Here is a 16,486-nt window from a genome sequence, read left to right as displayed (position 1 = left end):
ATTTTTTTTTCCTTTCTTCTCTTTATAACTTTGAACAGAACACTTCTACTTTTAGTGCCTAACATTATTGAAGCAGCTATTAACTTTCTTGTATGGAGAAGTATTTAATATATTTTTAGTTGTCTTTCTTGTGATGTAACAGCTGGAAACAAGAACTAAAGCCAGCAGTGTATGACTAGCCAGCCTTCCGAGAATTAGCTGCAAGTACTCTGTGGGCAACTAGTGTTTCATAGAATTCTGGTTGGGAGCTCCCGTTTTATGACAATGGTGTACAAATTGTTACTATCACATTACTATTTATTCTGTTTTCTTTTTTCACATTTAAAGGATAAAGGATATGTCAAACAATTATTTTTTTTTAATAGTGGAGATATTTAAAATGTTTGAAAATACTTTGGAGCAGTCTCATAAAAACTGGAAGATAGCCCCCCTACCCTATTTACTTCAAAAGCACGAAGTAGTGTAACCATTAATTTTTTAAACAACTGGAGCAACAACACTTCAGCAGCAGGGTGACTTTTACAAGAAGATGTGTTTGGCAATAAAGTTTAGTATTTGCGTTTTCATACCACAGAACTGCAGTAAAAATCTGTGTCATTTACCATTAGCACTAGAAGGGAGTAGACTATAGAGAAGTGATCATCTGCTTTCTTAGTTGAAGCAGTAATTCAAATCAGGATTGCTGAGGCTATATGGAGATGTTAAAACAGTTGCACGGTGTTCACAGTGCCCTCTGGAAAAAATAAGAGCTCTATTAACTAATTTAGTACTTTTCACAAACATCCATGTCAGAGATGAATGTACAAGAATGTACTTCTTCCTGGTTAAAATTTACTGAGATCTTGTATGTTCTGCTTTCCTCCTACAGTCTAGGCTGTAACACTGTCAAGTAAATTGTACTTTAAACTTCAAAATTACAAGATGAGGAATTATTTTATATGGAACTGAGAAAACCTTTTGAACAGTTAACATACAGCCTGACTGGCACTTGTGCAGCTGAGATTTTCCAAGGTTTATACCAAAAAATAGATACTTAAATTTCTCTACAGAGACATGAGTTTGATTTAGAATAAACTTGGATTTATTTTTTTTTTTTAAACTTGTTACTATTCTGCTCCATTGCTAGAGTACATAGCAACATGAAGTCATGGCATACACGTTAATATGTCTGCAATGGGGGAAACAAATGGAAAGCTCAGAGAAATGTTAATCTTTGCTCACTGTTTGTTTCTAACTCAGAGGTTCAGTGCAGCTTTCTGTGTTCACTGTTTTCACTCTTTAGTATTGCTCTTGACATTGACAGAAGGCTGTTTCTTTGAGCAGAGCCAAGGTCCCCCAAGCTAATGCCAAGATTTGGCATGAAAAATTTAAGTGACACTTCTCACACATTGAAACAAGAGGCTTAATGTGATCCTTATTGGCTTTGCTGATCCCCTTGAATTCCAAAGGCATAATTTTAAATGAAGCTTAAATTGCACTATTACGGAAAAGATAACATTATTAATAATCATAGTAGTGCTGTATTGGAGATAATTTATTTTAGAGGTACAGTCACATAGAGATGAAATAATTCTTCTGCTTGATGTTTTAACAATAATACCAAGATCAAAGACAATTTGACCAGGATTGCAAGCTCCAATAGGTCAATAAACACATCCATCCTACTAAAACTGTGACTTAATTTACAACTATGCTGTATAGGCTGGACTGTATGTAGCATTAAACTCCATAATAACTCTTAAGTCACCAAGGTGGCTCAATATGCTAAACACTGCTGTTCTTACCATCAGTTGGGCTCTGTGCCTGCCTTTGTGAGGAAAAGGATTGTGATGAGAAAGTAAAGAATAAAGGCTCAAACTGAGGCTCTGGAGCCAGAACCTAGCAACATTTCAAATTACATTATCATTTCCCAGTGAATGCTGTCCTTGAAATACCATACTTAATAACATCAAAGTTACCTTTGGATGAGGAAAGCTCATAGCTACTGTAGTGCCAGCTAGGGTGAGTTGTAGTTCAGTCTTGTTAGCAGCAGTGTACTCTAGCAAACTGTCTATTGCAACCCATTTCAAGGCTATGCAAGGACAGGATCATGTTCAGAGAGATTTGTCATCCAAGGATAAACAAGTAGGTAGGGGAGACATTAAATGAAATTCATATCATGTTAGCACATCTGCCTGGCTTACTAGAGAAGTTCACATCACTGTAGAAGTCATTCTCTAAAAATGTCTTAAACATCAACAGCGCAGGGTGCTTAAGGGCAAGTATTGGGTACTTCCCTTTATGTAGGAAGCTGTGTAGTTTTTTGGGGTTTTTTTTTTGGCTATTATCTGGAATGTTCAGAACATCAGTGGAATAAATGAAGCAGGAGAGGTGGGGTGAATTTTGGAAGGGAGAATAATTTGTAGAGTGGGTTTTGTAAATAATAATTAAAAGCTTAAGTTTGATATGATATTATACCAGATACATTGGGAGAGATTCAGCAGGGGATATTAGGATCAAAATAGTAGGAAATTAAGTAGAATTTAGGAACAGCCATTTGTAAGATTTGGAGAAATATAAAGTATATGTCTATATGAGACCAGAGAAGATAACATGGTATGGGTTCTAAAAAGACATTTTGCTATGGAAGCTGCAAAGAGGATGCATTCATTAGAAACTAAAGAAACAGCAGCAGCAGAATTTCTAAATGGTATCTATGTGTTAGAACAGCGATGTAGAGGAGTCAAATGTAACATCTGGGATGATGGTCTTAATGGCTGGAATGGGGTTTTCTTTGTCTAGAGCCTGAAGAAGCAAAAATGGGGAACAAGGTTAAGTGAGCCTGAAAGGACACCTGAAGCAACTGCTTGTTTTTTACACAAATAAGTCTCAGAATTCATGGCCTATTCCAATTTATTGATTTAAGACAGTACATGGAATGCCCTATAGAAAGTGTGTGTGTGTGTTGGGGGAAGACAAGGTGAATTCAACAGGTCACAGGGAGTGATGAGTGATACAAGAAAGCAGCTGTCAGTGATGATTACTTCTGTCCCAAGTGAAGAACATGTGAAAATGGACAAACAAAAACAAACAAAAAAAACCACAAACAAACAAACAATTTGTCAGCTATTCAACACCATGGGGCATTCAACCTTTAAACTGTGGGCTTAAATATTTAAACAACCCCTAAATTTTCATAGCAAATAGACTCAACTGATTTCATCTCCTTCAGTTAAAAAGTAGAATTAGGATAATATTAATGTTACAGTTTTAGTGACAAGGTGATTAGCATTGGTTTTATTCTTTGGATCCACATCCAAAATTGTTAGCTCTTTTAGATTCCAGGAATGGAACACTGCTGGCCAAAAATATGACACTATTAATAGATTTATGGATAAAGAAATGATGTGACTTTTGTGAAATAATAGAAGTCAAAATAATATTGACATCACATTAATAACTTTTATATTGACTTAACTATACAATTAGTTTCCAGCAAATGAGCTATGTCTTTGTTTCAGAAATGAAGTATGAGCAAATCATATGGAAGAAGTCAATAAAATGAAATGAGAATGGGGAGTTTTTTGTACATTTCTAACCAACCATGTAATATTAACACAGAATAACAGAATAGTTTGGGTTGGAAGGGATCTTCAAAGGTCATCTAGCCCATGAGCAGGAACATCTTCAACTTGACCAGGTTGCTCAGAGCCCTGTCCAGCTTGGCCTTGAATTTTTTGTTTCAGATAAAGGGGTTTTTTTTTATAGATCAATGTACTGTAGTATTTTGCCTGGAAGAAATGTTATGTCATGTGAGTTTCCAGAGAAACAGAACAAGACAAGCCTTCATAATAGGCAAAATCACTGATAGGACTGGAAAGAATTTTAGAAGTAGACATTACCCATTTTGCACACACATTAAATCACACATAAATGGGAAATTCTGGTATCTGTAGCACATTTAGATATACTGGGACATCTTTTCCGATTTTCTGCTACAAGTGTCTTTAGGTAAGCAAAGTTTTTCAGAAAGCCAAACTGGAATCAGAAGGTAATTATGGTGGATGTTATCTTGTCTCTTGAATGGCGTTATCTCGAAGTGGGGTTATATTAGAAAAAAAATAAGTTGTGGTGTATCAATGGTATGCATCAGGACTGAGCCTTGCTGGGGCCTATAGGAAAACAAAGCAAGAACAAATCACAACAGAAGAAGCTTACAGTTCCTGCTGGAAGATGCTTTTAGTCTTGCCTGACAAGTGACATGGTAGGGGAAGAAATATACAATCAAATAGATAATGAAAAGAACAAGAAAGAAAAAACATTTTAAATCCATCTGATAACAGCTACTCTTTTTACACCTGTGTGTCTTAGGAGAGGGTCTCAAGCAGAAGGTACAGCCTTTTTATATTTGCTTTGAACATTCCCTTCAAGAACTAAACAAATGGGTGCCCATAATGACCTTTTCATGGAGTACAAGAGATGGTATAATGCAAAAAAAAGAAAGGGAACAGATGAAAGAGAAGCAACTTCCATAGCTAGAAGAGGATGCCTGGAAGATGGCAGCATATAGCAGAGGCAAATACAACCCCGTGCTTAAGTAAGTCTGTACAGCCACAGTCTCACTGCACAATCTTCAGCATGCTGCAGGATGCGATCTGAAAGAGTGCCATGTGGAAAGAGGTGATTCACCTACATAGCTACTGTTGTTGACTGAGAAAGAAAAGTGTAACATAGATGAGTTCAGCAATTGTATGAGATTGCTTTGGACTCCGCTGATTTTCAAGATTGGTTTACAGGGAGACATGCTGAGGTGCATGCTAGCAACACAAAGTAGTAGTGAAAAGGTTGACTTCTGAGTCACTTTCATAAACGTTACCAATTAGAGGAAATCCCAAAAAATAGGAGACCCAAAATATACCTGAACAAGATGGCTTTTTCTTACTCCTTGGTAGCGGAAGTAAAATGATAAAAGTGCTGCTAAAATATGTAAATAAGAACTTTATAAATAAATGACATTTTCTTACACATATGACCAGCAATATTTCAGAACTAAATATTGTTAGTATTAATATGCAGTCATAGACTTTTAAGCCTTGGGGAATGGTTGTCACATTTTCTTGGCACTCCGTATCTCTATGGTTCTACCTCTAGCTTGAAACCATTGCTACAAGTGAAGCAGTCTGGCTGCTATTTGCCTTACCACTCTTCGGCAGTACTAAAAGTGAACAGGTATGATTGATTGGATTCTGTCTTACTAGTGTGAGAGACATGTATCTGTATCTGTATCATCAAAGCAGACTTTTATTTCTAGTGAAGCAGGAGTTGCTGAGTCAGTTTGCATTACTTTTAAAAGACTTTTCACTGTACAATGTAGCCCATTTTATCTCAAGTTGAATAGACTGTAGGTATCCATGCTGTAGACATAATGTCTATTTTGCTGTTTTCTGTTGTTGACAACTAACTGTCCCTTTAGTTTCTGTAATTACCTTCTTTACTAGTAGTTTGTCTAGCTTTTTATTGAATTGCCAGATTGCCCAAAAGGATAGGTAGCTGCGATAGATATTTTAGTGGTATACTGGTGATGGGGTTTAACCCTAGCCAGCAACTAAGCACCACACAGCTGCTTGCTCTCTCCCTGCCCCTGATGGGGTCAGGGAGAGAAAGTATGAGAAGAATAAAAGTGAGAACACATGTGGGTTGAGATGAGGATAGTTTAATAAGTAAAGCAAAAGCTTCATACGCAAGCAAAGCAAAACAAGGAATTCATTGACTACTTCCCCTGGGCAGGCAGGTGTTCAGCCATCTCCAGGGAAGCTGAGCTCCGTCATGCGTAACAGTTACTGGAGAAGACAATAGCCATCACTCTGAAATCCCCTCTTCCTTCTTCTTCCCCCAGTTTTATATTCTGAGCATGATGTCATATGGTGTGTACTATCCCTTTGGCCTGCTTGGATCAGCTGTCCCAGCTGTGCCTCGTCCCAGCTTCTTGTGAACCTGGCATAGCACGAGAAGCTGAAAAATAATTGACTACTACTTAGTAACAACTAAAATATCAGTGTATTATCAACATTATTTTCATTCTAAATCCAAAACACAGCATTATACCAGCTACTAGGGAAGCGATTAATTCTATCCCAGCTGAAACCAGCCAACTGGATTCAGAGATCCAGGGTATTGACTGAGCTTTGTGATCTGACACATTTCTTTCCATACAAATGACTGTGTTTGAAGAAATTATTCTATCTGCAGCCTTACTGAAAAGTGACAGTGTGGGCAGCCTGAAAAGTACTGATACTGTCTGTTAACATTAATGGCCCTCTTCAAATGTGGTAGACAGAATCAGTAATCAGGAGTCCAAAAACTGCATACGTAAGATTTCCAAAATGCTAATTTATAACATTTTTTTTTGACATTTTAAAAATCATCTTTGACTCTACACAATGAGGTAAAAAAAAAAATAATGTCTAGAATGATGAGAATATTTTTCAAACATTTTTTAAAATTAAAAGTTAAGTGCCTTAGCTTGCCAAAATTAGGCTGAAATGTTTTTGTGAGAAGGGGATTGGTCAAACAAGATACTGTCAACTGGGTAAGTTCTTGGCATAGTTTTTGTTAGACCAACTAGGTGGAAAGTTCCTTGAAATTTTGCAGAGTAATACAAAGGTATGGCTTCAGGGAAGAAATTTGGTGAAATTGTTCTGCATCGTGGCATTTACTTAACATCTTCAGAAAGGGAAAATCATACCCGTATGTTTGTATTACAGCATTAAACTTTGATACTGGATCTTAATTTAAAAGGATATGGGCATTACCTTCAAGATTAAAAAAAAAAAAAAAAAAGATAAACTAGGAAGCTAGAATTAAGAAAACAAACAAATGAACCCATGTTAACTATAATTATTAGAGCTAAAAGCACAAGTAGGATATTGAAGCTTGCTCAGTGCTGTCTTTCAAAATTTGGACATCGTGATCTCTTGGAACAAACAAGGCCAGTCAAAGGAGACAAGTTCACACATAGCAGGAGATGTGCCATGCGGCTACAAAGGCAGAAGTCACAGAGCACATCAGCAGCATCTTCCCATTATCTCCTTTTCCACTGCCACTGTCTTCCAAGCCATTCTAGTACGGCCTAGATGAGGCAAAATACCGATTTCCAAAGTTTTCTGGTTGTGAGCCATATAGTGCCAGGCCAGATATTACTGCTGCAAGGGAGTTACATATGTGCAGATATACATATAAACATATATTTAAATAAATAAAAACATTCTTGGGAATTGCTGAATAGAAGCAATGTCCTGTATCCAAGACTTCGCTATGTGCTTTCTCAGAAATGCTTACCGATTTTTTTTGAGGGCTGTTGGGTTCTTCGAACAATGAATGTTGTGGAAGGCTGATGCATAATTCAGCAGGTAGATAAGTGGTGCTTTACCAGTGAAATCTTTACTCTTAATGCACTGCTATACAACCATTACAATGCAGAACTTTAATCTGAAAAGATGAATCTCAGCAAAATTATATTAGATAGGCCCAACACTAACCATCAGAATTTCTGTGTCCCAAGGAGCTATGCTGAATTTACATGCAAAAATTACCATCACATAACATCACAAGTGAATAAGTAAGAATGGAGGTAGTGGAATTAGAAGTAACATTTGATGGCAAAGGGGGGACAAGACAAACAGGAGCAGCAACTTCTGTTTTATCTTCTCAGAATTTCATTTAACTGAAATGAATATTGTATAAGTATGTATGTACAGCCCATTTTACAAAAGGATCCTGAGTCTCTTGCAATAACTGATTATGTACCTGAGTCTACATTGTAACACTATCTCAGTATACAAACTGGAAGACACTGCAGTTTATCTGACTTTTCATATCTGGTCCCACAGATTGGAAGAGAACACCAGTCCCCTGACTTTTTGAACTGCACACTTTTTTTTATCTTTTCAGTGTAGCCTTTGCTGCATGTTCATTACTGTAATTTCTGCGTTAATGTTCTTTCTTGGTTTTCCTTAGTGATACACATCGGGAAAATAATTCCATTGGTCTGTTCATGATATTTTCTCTGATAGCTGACAAGTTGTTCCAAAGCTGTCAATGTGTACAGTAAAATTCCATTATTCTGTACAGTGTTGAGACTCAGTCCAGTAGGTGTTCTTTTGCCTGGTGCATCTCCATCTCTAAGATCATTGCTCTGTCTTTACAGATGTTTTCCTCAGCATCTCTGACCGTATCATCTGCCAACGTATAACATGTTTAGCCAGTTCACTTGGGTTCTGTAGAATTTATGTAATCCTTCTGCTCTTGTGGGATCTAATTGATTTTTGTGTGTTGGAAAATTTTTTCGTTCATACATTTTTTTTGCTAACTTTCATACAGTTAATATAGATAATACTGCTTTTTCTTGTGATAAACTTGATCTTCTATGAAGTCCTCATTTTGTCACAAAAGTACTTATTCTTGTTTTTTGTTATTTTGTTTTAATCTGTGTGATTATTATTTTTTACTGTTTTCTAATAGCTTGTAGCTAGTTGCTAGCTGAAAATACTTTAAAAATACAATTTATAACCAGTTCTTGAAAATTTCTTTTGAAATAATTGTATCAAATTAAACCCTGGCAAAAGAGAATCAGAATAGCTACTTAACATTATTCATTCACCAGTTTTAAAGAATTACAGGTAATACTACATATTTTAAAATATTATAAGAAATATTTACTTTTCTGCTTTATGTATGCTGTTTTAGGCTGTTGCTCATAGATTTATGTTTAATCTCCAGAGTTCCCTCATCCAATCTTGCCACAAACACTTCCAATAAAGCTAACATAAAACAGAGTTCACTCAAAAGTAATGCTCATTCTTTGGTAAGTTTATCACAGGACAACAACTCAGGTCAACGTTGTCTGTCTGCTGGCTCTCTGACAGCTCCCTCAGGACACTTATGCTTTTGGGTGACCACATCATACATAATAGAAATGTTACACTTTAGTATGGTTTTCCTACTATTAAAAAAGTTAGAATAATTTTCTGGAAATCCATTTTCTGACAATTGAAAATGTGTTTAGATATTCTGAAGAGAAAATTAACCAGTGGAAGTGTTTTTTGATAGTTTTAAGTTATTTTTTACTTCATTTTCTCTGTTTATTTTTTAAGGTTTTTATTTCAAAGTAATGATTCATATGTGGGATCATGGTATTTCAGCTTAAAAAAAATGCTTAGGTTCAGTTTCCTCATAAACTCTCAATTTGTTGTCGGGTTTTTTTATATATATTTCATATCCATTTAGCTGAGTTACATGCTATCACTTCAGATCTTCATTATTTAAAATCTGGTAGATATAGTGAATGGAAGTACAGTCCATGAGCTTACTCTTTTACTTATAATACTACTGGAAAAATTTGAGAGTGCTACTTAAAGGCAAATGCTTAATTTTATGTGATACAAAACAGCTTTTTGACTTTTTTTTTTTTAATTTCTGAAAAGTATATAGATAAAATATTACAAATTTTGAAGAGAAAAGGGTTTGTTGGAGGTTTTTTTTCCCTCCTATGACACTTTCTTTATGTCCTTAATGCATTCTTTGTATCTTCTTTTCATTAGAAATGCCATAATCCCTTAATTTTGGTGCTGATGAGCTATTCCTACAAAACAGCAAGTCAGCATTTTGAGATATGCTGACATTAAACTATATACTCAAAGGCTAATATTTCAAATTCTTTTTAAGAGTTTATTTTCATCAATCCAGAATTACATACTCCAACTATTTCATCAGAAAGACACAAGTAATTACGAGGTCATCAAATCTAATAGCTTCCAGATTCTTGTTTGCATGTGTGATAGTTCTAATGCAGTGATATCTCAGATATGAAAGTGTGAGATGTAATATTGTCTTTTTCATCACTAAGAACTAATGGCAGTAATATATATAGTATGCCATATAAAGGACCTTTTATGAAGTGTTGGCAGTATAATATGAAGTCTAATCCACTACGTGTGAATCCTTTTACAGAGTTATGCGTTGCATCTATACAACCAGTTTTATCACTTGATTCTAACAAATAATGATTTCCTTCTGGTTTCTTTGCTGACATACTTTAAAAATACAGCCTTAGGCAAACCTTTTGCATCTTAGAATTGATAAAATATCCATAAAGACATTGAAAACAAGCCATAGTTCTGTAAAAGTGCTGTTGACTGGAATTGTTTGTTTCCTAGTCTGGCAGGTACAGATCCTAAAGAAATGGTGCTTATACAGTTTCCTTTCACTTCCCTCATCTCAGAATATCACAACCATCACAGATGTATTTTATCAAAAAAATCAAATTGAATATTTGGTTTGAGCTTTGTATCTGTATTGCATTTAAAAACCATGAAGGAGATATACAATTTTCAGAACCAGCAAAATAAAAGCTAAGGCTTCACATCACCGGGAAGCATGGAAATATAATATTAAATATGGATCTATAGAAGGTATAAGTACAAAATGGAAAAGGCTGTGAAAGTAAAGTACATCTGGAGCATATAGAGAAACATGGCTTCCTGTATCCATTATGGTGTTGCCATTTTTGTCCATGCTTAAACATAGGTCATTAATGATGAGAGAAAAATGCTGATACCTTGCTTGATGTGGGAGGCCGTAATATAATCTATTGTTTTTATGGATCAGGACTACAGATTGTCATACATAGAATTTTTGCAGCTTAATACTGAAGGTTAGTCTTCACCTTGAAGTTTTCAGGAATTCTCATCTTAGGTTGTTTGTTTTGGTTTGGTTTGTTTTTTTAGTAATACAATCATAATCAGTTTTCTGCATGTGGAAGAAATGAAAAACTTCATGATAAAGGTTTTTATGTCTGTTTAAAGCTGGTGGAATAATCCACCAGAAAAAAATTCCCTTCCCTTTTGCTCTTCTTCTGGTTCCTGAGAGATCCAAATCTATCGTATGTGCCACATCAGAAAACTCTTAGTCTTGCCAGAAATTTTCACTTCAGAATTTGAGGGTGTTCTACCTGTTCCTTGCAAAGTTCAGTGAGAAGTATATTGTGGCATGAGCCTTCCTTGAGCCTGAGGAAATTCATGTTCCACCAGTACTTCTCTAAGCAGGCTTCCTAAATGAACTAAGAAATTGAAGTCTCCTAACAAAATAAACTAGTTTCATTGGGAAAATCAAGCTTTTTAAATCATAAAGTGCTGACTCTGTTACACTAGTTCATCCAAGAAAGGTATTGGGGAACTGAACCTGAGTTTCAAATATTAATTTACAACTTCCAAGCTGAGTCCAGCGAGTCTGTTAAGACTGAAACCTATCAAACCCCACTATTCATTCAGAGTAAATGAGTAATGATATTCTTGAGTATAGATTTTCATATACTGTCCTAGAAAAAAAATATTTCTTTTGTGTTGTTCCATTAATAATCATATTACACCAAATTGTACATGGTTTTCCTCAATCAAATTTTACTGGTAAACTTTTAGTTGCGTCTTGTCATGTTACCAAAGGCAGTTTTATGTCATCCACCAAACAACTGAATTGTTTACCACCTCTCTGGGTAACTGGTTCCAATGTTTCACCACCCTCATTGTAAAAAATTTCTTCCTCGTGTCTAGCCTGAATCTCCCCTCCTTCAGTTTAAAACCATTGCCCCCTATTGTATTGTAACAGACTCTGCTAAAAAGTCTGTCCCCATCTTATCCATTACTAATTCTTACTCCAGAAAGAAAAGCTAGAAACAAAAATGATGAGGAAAAACAAATTTGAAAAGAAAAGAAGAAGAAAAAAGCAAAAGCAAAGGAATAGAAAAAAAGAAAAAAGAAAAGAAAAGAAAAGAAAAGAAAAGAAAAGAAAAGAAAAGAAAAGAAAAGAAAAGAAAAGAAAAGAAAAGAAAAGAAAAGAAAAGAAAAGAAAAGAAAAGAAAAGAAAAGAAAAGAAAAGAAAAGATTAAAAAGAACAACTAAACTTGCTAAACTTAGGAGAGACCAACAACAGAATTTTCTCATCTGAACTTAGCACAAGTTCTGAATTTTAAATTTGGCATTCATATACTGAGGTGTTGGGTGTGTCAGAAACGAGAGAAAGACAGACCTTCCTGGAAATGATGCATGGGAGAACTCAGACTCCATTTTATGTTTGGATACATTAGTTGCTCTTTTCATATTAGTTTCTTCATACACAAATGCCTTTAATAATAATAAAAACCAACAAAACAAAAAACACAAAAAGAAGTAAAAAAAAAATCTCAAACTGCAGATTATTTGCTTTATTTAGTAACCTTTAAGAATATTGCTAAACTCAGTATAAAGTCTTTGTTGAAAAAAATGCACCACTTCATCTACTACCTGCCTTCGAAAGCAAACTTCATAAAAACACAAGGTACATGAAAAGATGGCAAGCATGTCAGTGAATATGAATCCTGTTGCTAAAGTTTGCTTGCTATCCTTGTTTCACACTCACTTTATGAAAAGGTTGAAACAGCTTAAATGCTGGAACTGATGAACCTATACATAAATGATTAGGAATGCTCTGCTAATAATTTCCAGTAGAACTCATCACTGAGTTTCTTTATGAGCACATGCCTCTCTTCTTTGAATGCTACTTAGACTTGTAAAAACCTTTTATTGAACAATCCATTTATTCTTGAAAATAAATTGTACAAGTGAGTTCTGTTAATATTGTCTCAGATTGGGTTTTTCATTATGGATTGTATCAAACTTTGCAGTGATTGCCTGTTGTCTTGGCAGAAAGATGCATTTTGACCGTTACTCTCTGCCAGTGACAATTTTTCCCTTAATTTAGGAATTCCTACTTCTTATGAAGGCCAGCTGGAAGCAGCTAAGGCATTACAGCACCTTCCTCAGCTGTTGGCCTTGGGAATATGTATTCTCTCCAGAATATATATATTTGGCAGGGAACAGAAAGAAGGAATCTTGGGTAACGGGTGTGCATGCCAAGCATAAGGATTGTTATATTTAACACCTAAGTTTCTGTCCTTGAAATTATATCTTAAAAAAAGTTCAAAAGTAGGCCAAAATTCAAACAGGATGGCTAGATTTTATTTGAAAAGAATAAATTAATAAATTAATAAATAAATAAGCAAGCTGTTAACTATATTTATCCAGGAATTTTTTGTAATTTTTAATAGGAATGTTTTACATGTCTTGCTGCTTGAACGGTTCTACAGTACCTTTAGGACTGTGTCCAAAATGCACAGATTAACAGCCACATAAAAAAACCTCTGGCTGAGTATTAGAACATTTAGTCTAAACCTACAAACACAGTTGTCCTACAGGATTTTTCAATAATCAGCTACATGGCCTTAAATTGTAGGTCATCTGAACACTCAGAAGTAAAATGTAATTAACCACCACAAAAATAAAGTATAGCATGTGCAAGAGTGATATTTGGGAAGTGGAGGGCATGGGAAGAAGAGCTATAGAAAAGTATTCTGCATTGGCTAGCAATAAAAACTGTGGATTGAAATTAATCTGGGATATGCTGAATTGATGCAAGTTACTACGGATTGGTTTGGAGTGGGTGTTTTCTGTAAATTTTATATACATAAGTTTTATATTAAGCCATATGTATATAAAATCATGGAAAACAAGCAGTTTTGACAGATAATTTTCTGACTAAATTCACTGCTTGATATGTAAAAGTTTTTTTGTTTTTTGTAAGGTGGAAGTTTTGTTACAGTTTCAAACACTGAAAGTCCAGAAGTAAATAGAAGCTATGCCACTTTAGCTATATACCACAAGTGCTACCTAAAATGTGGCAACTGCACATCCAGTGAGAGGTATTTGCCTCAGGCTGAATATTTTCAGTGAGAGAAATCAAAAAGTGAGGCAAGCTTAGGAGACAGTTTTTGAAGAGTCTGCTACAGCTAAAACGTATATGTGCATATGCAGTAAAACGAGTATCAAAACGATGATCAGAGCTGTTGCTCTGAGTTGTATCTAGCTGGTTTGCAGCAGCTGAGGTGTTTCCTAGTGAAATTTTATTAAGTCCATACCTTTACAGGGTGAAAAAGAAAAATATTGTGGATGCCTTTTATCCTCTAATATTCAGGGTCTGTTCTTAGTTATACCATCAGTTGGCTGGTGTGTATGCAGCACAAATTTAGGTTTAAGACCACTTCATAAAGACAAAGAAGAGTCTTAGTGTTTGTGTAGCTTGCAAATGCACTGCTAAATGCTATATCTGAAGTGTGTTTTCCCTGTTTCATACTGTTACATATTACTTTGAATGGGAGATAACATAGATGCAGTAAAAAGATTTTTTACTATTATTTTTTGGCTTCCAGTCAGTAGAATTCTTAATTTTGAAGTCAGACAAAGCCGGTGCTGCTGGTGTGTGAACAGGGAAGAGCACAGCTTGACTTTCAGATGTCTGGTTGGTTTTAAAATGCTGGTGGTTTGGAAAAACCTCTCCATACTTGTAAACTGGTCAGGCTGTCCTTGAAAGCTTTGGATTGTGAATCAGTGAAGCAGCCTTGCCTCTTCATATTTTCCATCAATCATGTTTCAAGATTTTGTAATGGGTTTTATAAAATAAGAATAAATACTAAGTTAAAAATCGGTACATTTCTGTGAAAAGAAGATAAATCAGAAGGCATTATTTTATTTCCTGCTTTGCCATGTATTTCCTATATGACCTGAGACATTTCATTTTATCATTTTAGTGTCAGTTTCTTCCTCTGGGATGCTAATAAGCAGCTCATGCAAGACAAAATGGCTCGTTTGTAAGATGTATACATTTTTGGATAGAAAACTACATTGTAATGCTTCGTAACACTTTAAAATATCTCACAAAGGCTAGTAGCTGCTCAGTCATTAAAGGGATGTTAATTCAACTATTAAGATTTTAATGCCAAAGTCTTCCCATATTCTGCATAGAAACTCAGGGCCTAAACACTGATTAGCCAAGAGAGAGATCTGTCTTCTTGTTGCATGTAGTTCTCAGTTGCAGTCACAAGAAGCTTTTGGGCCACGGCTCATTTGACATAGAGATGTGGCTGCCACCTGAGTGCTCTGACAAAGGCATACATTAATTGTTATGCATTATCAATTAGCAGATAAAACATTGGAGCCCACTTTGTCAGCAGAAGTCTAGTGTCTTCAAATCCTATTCTCCCTCCAGTACTCCAGATAGCTAGGTTGCACCTACTAATTTCAAGATAAACAAAGGTTAAGGGCAGATAAATTATTTTTAGGTCTTATATACCAGATCCACCTGTCTTTGCCTCCTCCTCTGTAGCTGATAAAAGAAGATATGTACATACTGCAAGCTCACATATTCTCTTGCTTTCATTAATAAACATGGAAGTACTTTACTGAAGGGGAGAAAATACAATAGTGTATGCATAATTACCCTAAATTAATATTATTGTGATAATCTTTAAATATTATCTTCATCTCACTATCTTCATTAAGTTGTCATCATCATACTACCTTCAACATTCCTTCATTCTCAGGTTTAGGGCTTTTTTGTGTGGTCTAGATTTTTTTAATTAATTTTGCTATTCCATTGTCTCACTTGCTGTTCCATTAAAATATTCCAAAGGTAAACCTCTCTGAAATTATGAAGAGAGGAATCCAAGAAGTGGCTGGAATTTTGGCAAAATTAAGATCAGTGTTGTGGCTGCTGTTGGTGATTAAATTTGGGTATGTGTGATTACACATGTTTACCATGTGCATCATGTTGGCCATTATAGGAAATGAGATTATTTTTAGCTGCACAGCGAAAAGGCAAAGAATTCAGGAAACGGAATTCTATTGAGAGGCTTTTTCTCATGCAATTTGAAAGCAGTTTACCAAATTCTAAGTTGATTACAAACTTCTACTTTGAAAATACTTCAGTGGTAGCTGCATTCCTGTTTTACTTAGGAAAAACAGCATATTTTTTTCATATGTAAAGCTGTAGTTGCTATTCAGTAGAAAATTATGTATTCATAATTTAATGTCTTTGTATGCCTTGGCTCATGCAGGCTGTACCTGATAAACTTTGCAAGAAATTGTAGTTCTTTATTGACTTTATGGAGTTACTCCTGATCTACAAAAGCAAAATCAAGTCCACTTGCTGCCTCTATAGAAGGCCAGCATTTGATTTAATATGGTTACAAGCTGAAGTGTGCTTTGGACCTTGTTCAGTCCCTTGTGAAAACACCCTTTAAGTGTGTATCCTAGTGTCTTGTACCTCTCTTGAAGTCTCATGAGTCCAAAAGACTTTAGTCTTACCTCCCTTGATGTACATATTTATGTGCAAGCCGTCTCTTTACCATTTAGCATGTGTAAATCTTTTCTCCAAGTAACAGTGTTTAAAATGTCACTCAAAAGCACATAGATAACAAAACTAAAGGGTAAAAACCCCTTTACTGTATCCTACACTCAAAATTTATTCTTTTTTTTTCAGAAAACTATACTTTTTCATCTCCGTCCTGAGACAGGATGTTTGGGAAACCTTTATTGTTATAACACCCTCTCCCTTGTCTTTCACATTTCAATGTTTTTCTGCT

General features: G+C 35.2%; 1 protein-coding gene across 6 annotated transcripts in view; it reads left to right on the top strand.

The window, feature by feature from the left end:
* ADAMTS19 (ADAM metallopeptidase with thrombospondin type 1 motif 19) overlaps positions 1–16,486 on the top strand; it is a 143,546-nt gene that overhangs the window by 121,241 nt on the left and 5,819 nt on the right. The window lies entirely within an intron of this gene.

The sequence above is a fragment of the Patagioenas fasciata genome, chromosome Z, assembly GCF_037038585.1.
Source record: "Patagioenas fasciata isolate bPatFas1 chromosome Z, bPatFas1.hap1, whole genome shotgun sequence".
Taxonomy (NCBI): Eukaryota; Metazoa; Chordata; class Aves; order Columbiformes; family Columbidae; genus Patagioenas; species Patagioenas fasciata.
The sequence above is the reverse complement of the archived record's forward strand: the minus strand, read 5'-3'. Positions and strand labels throughout refer to the sequence as shown.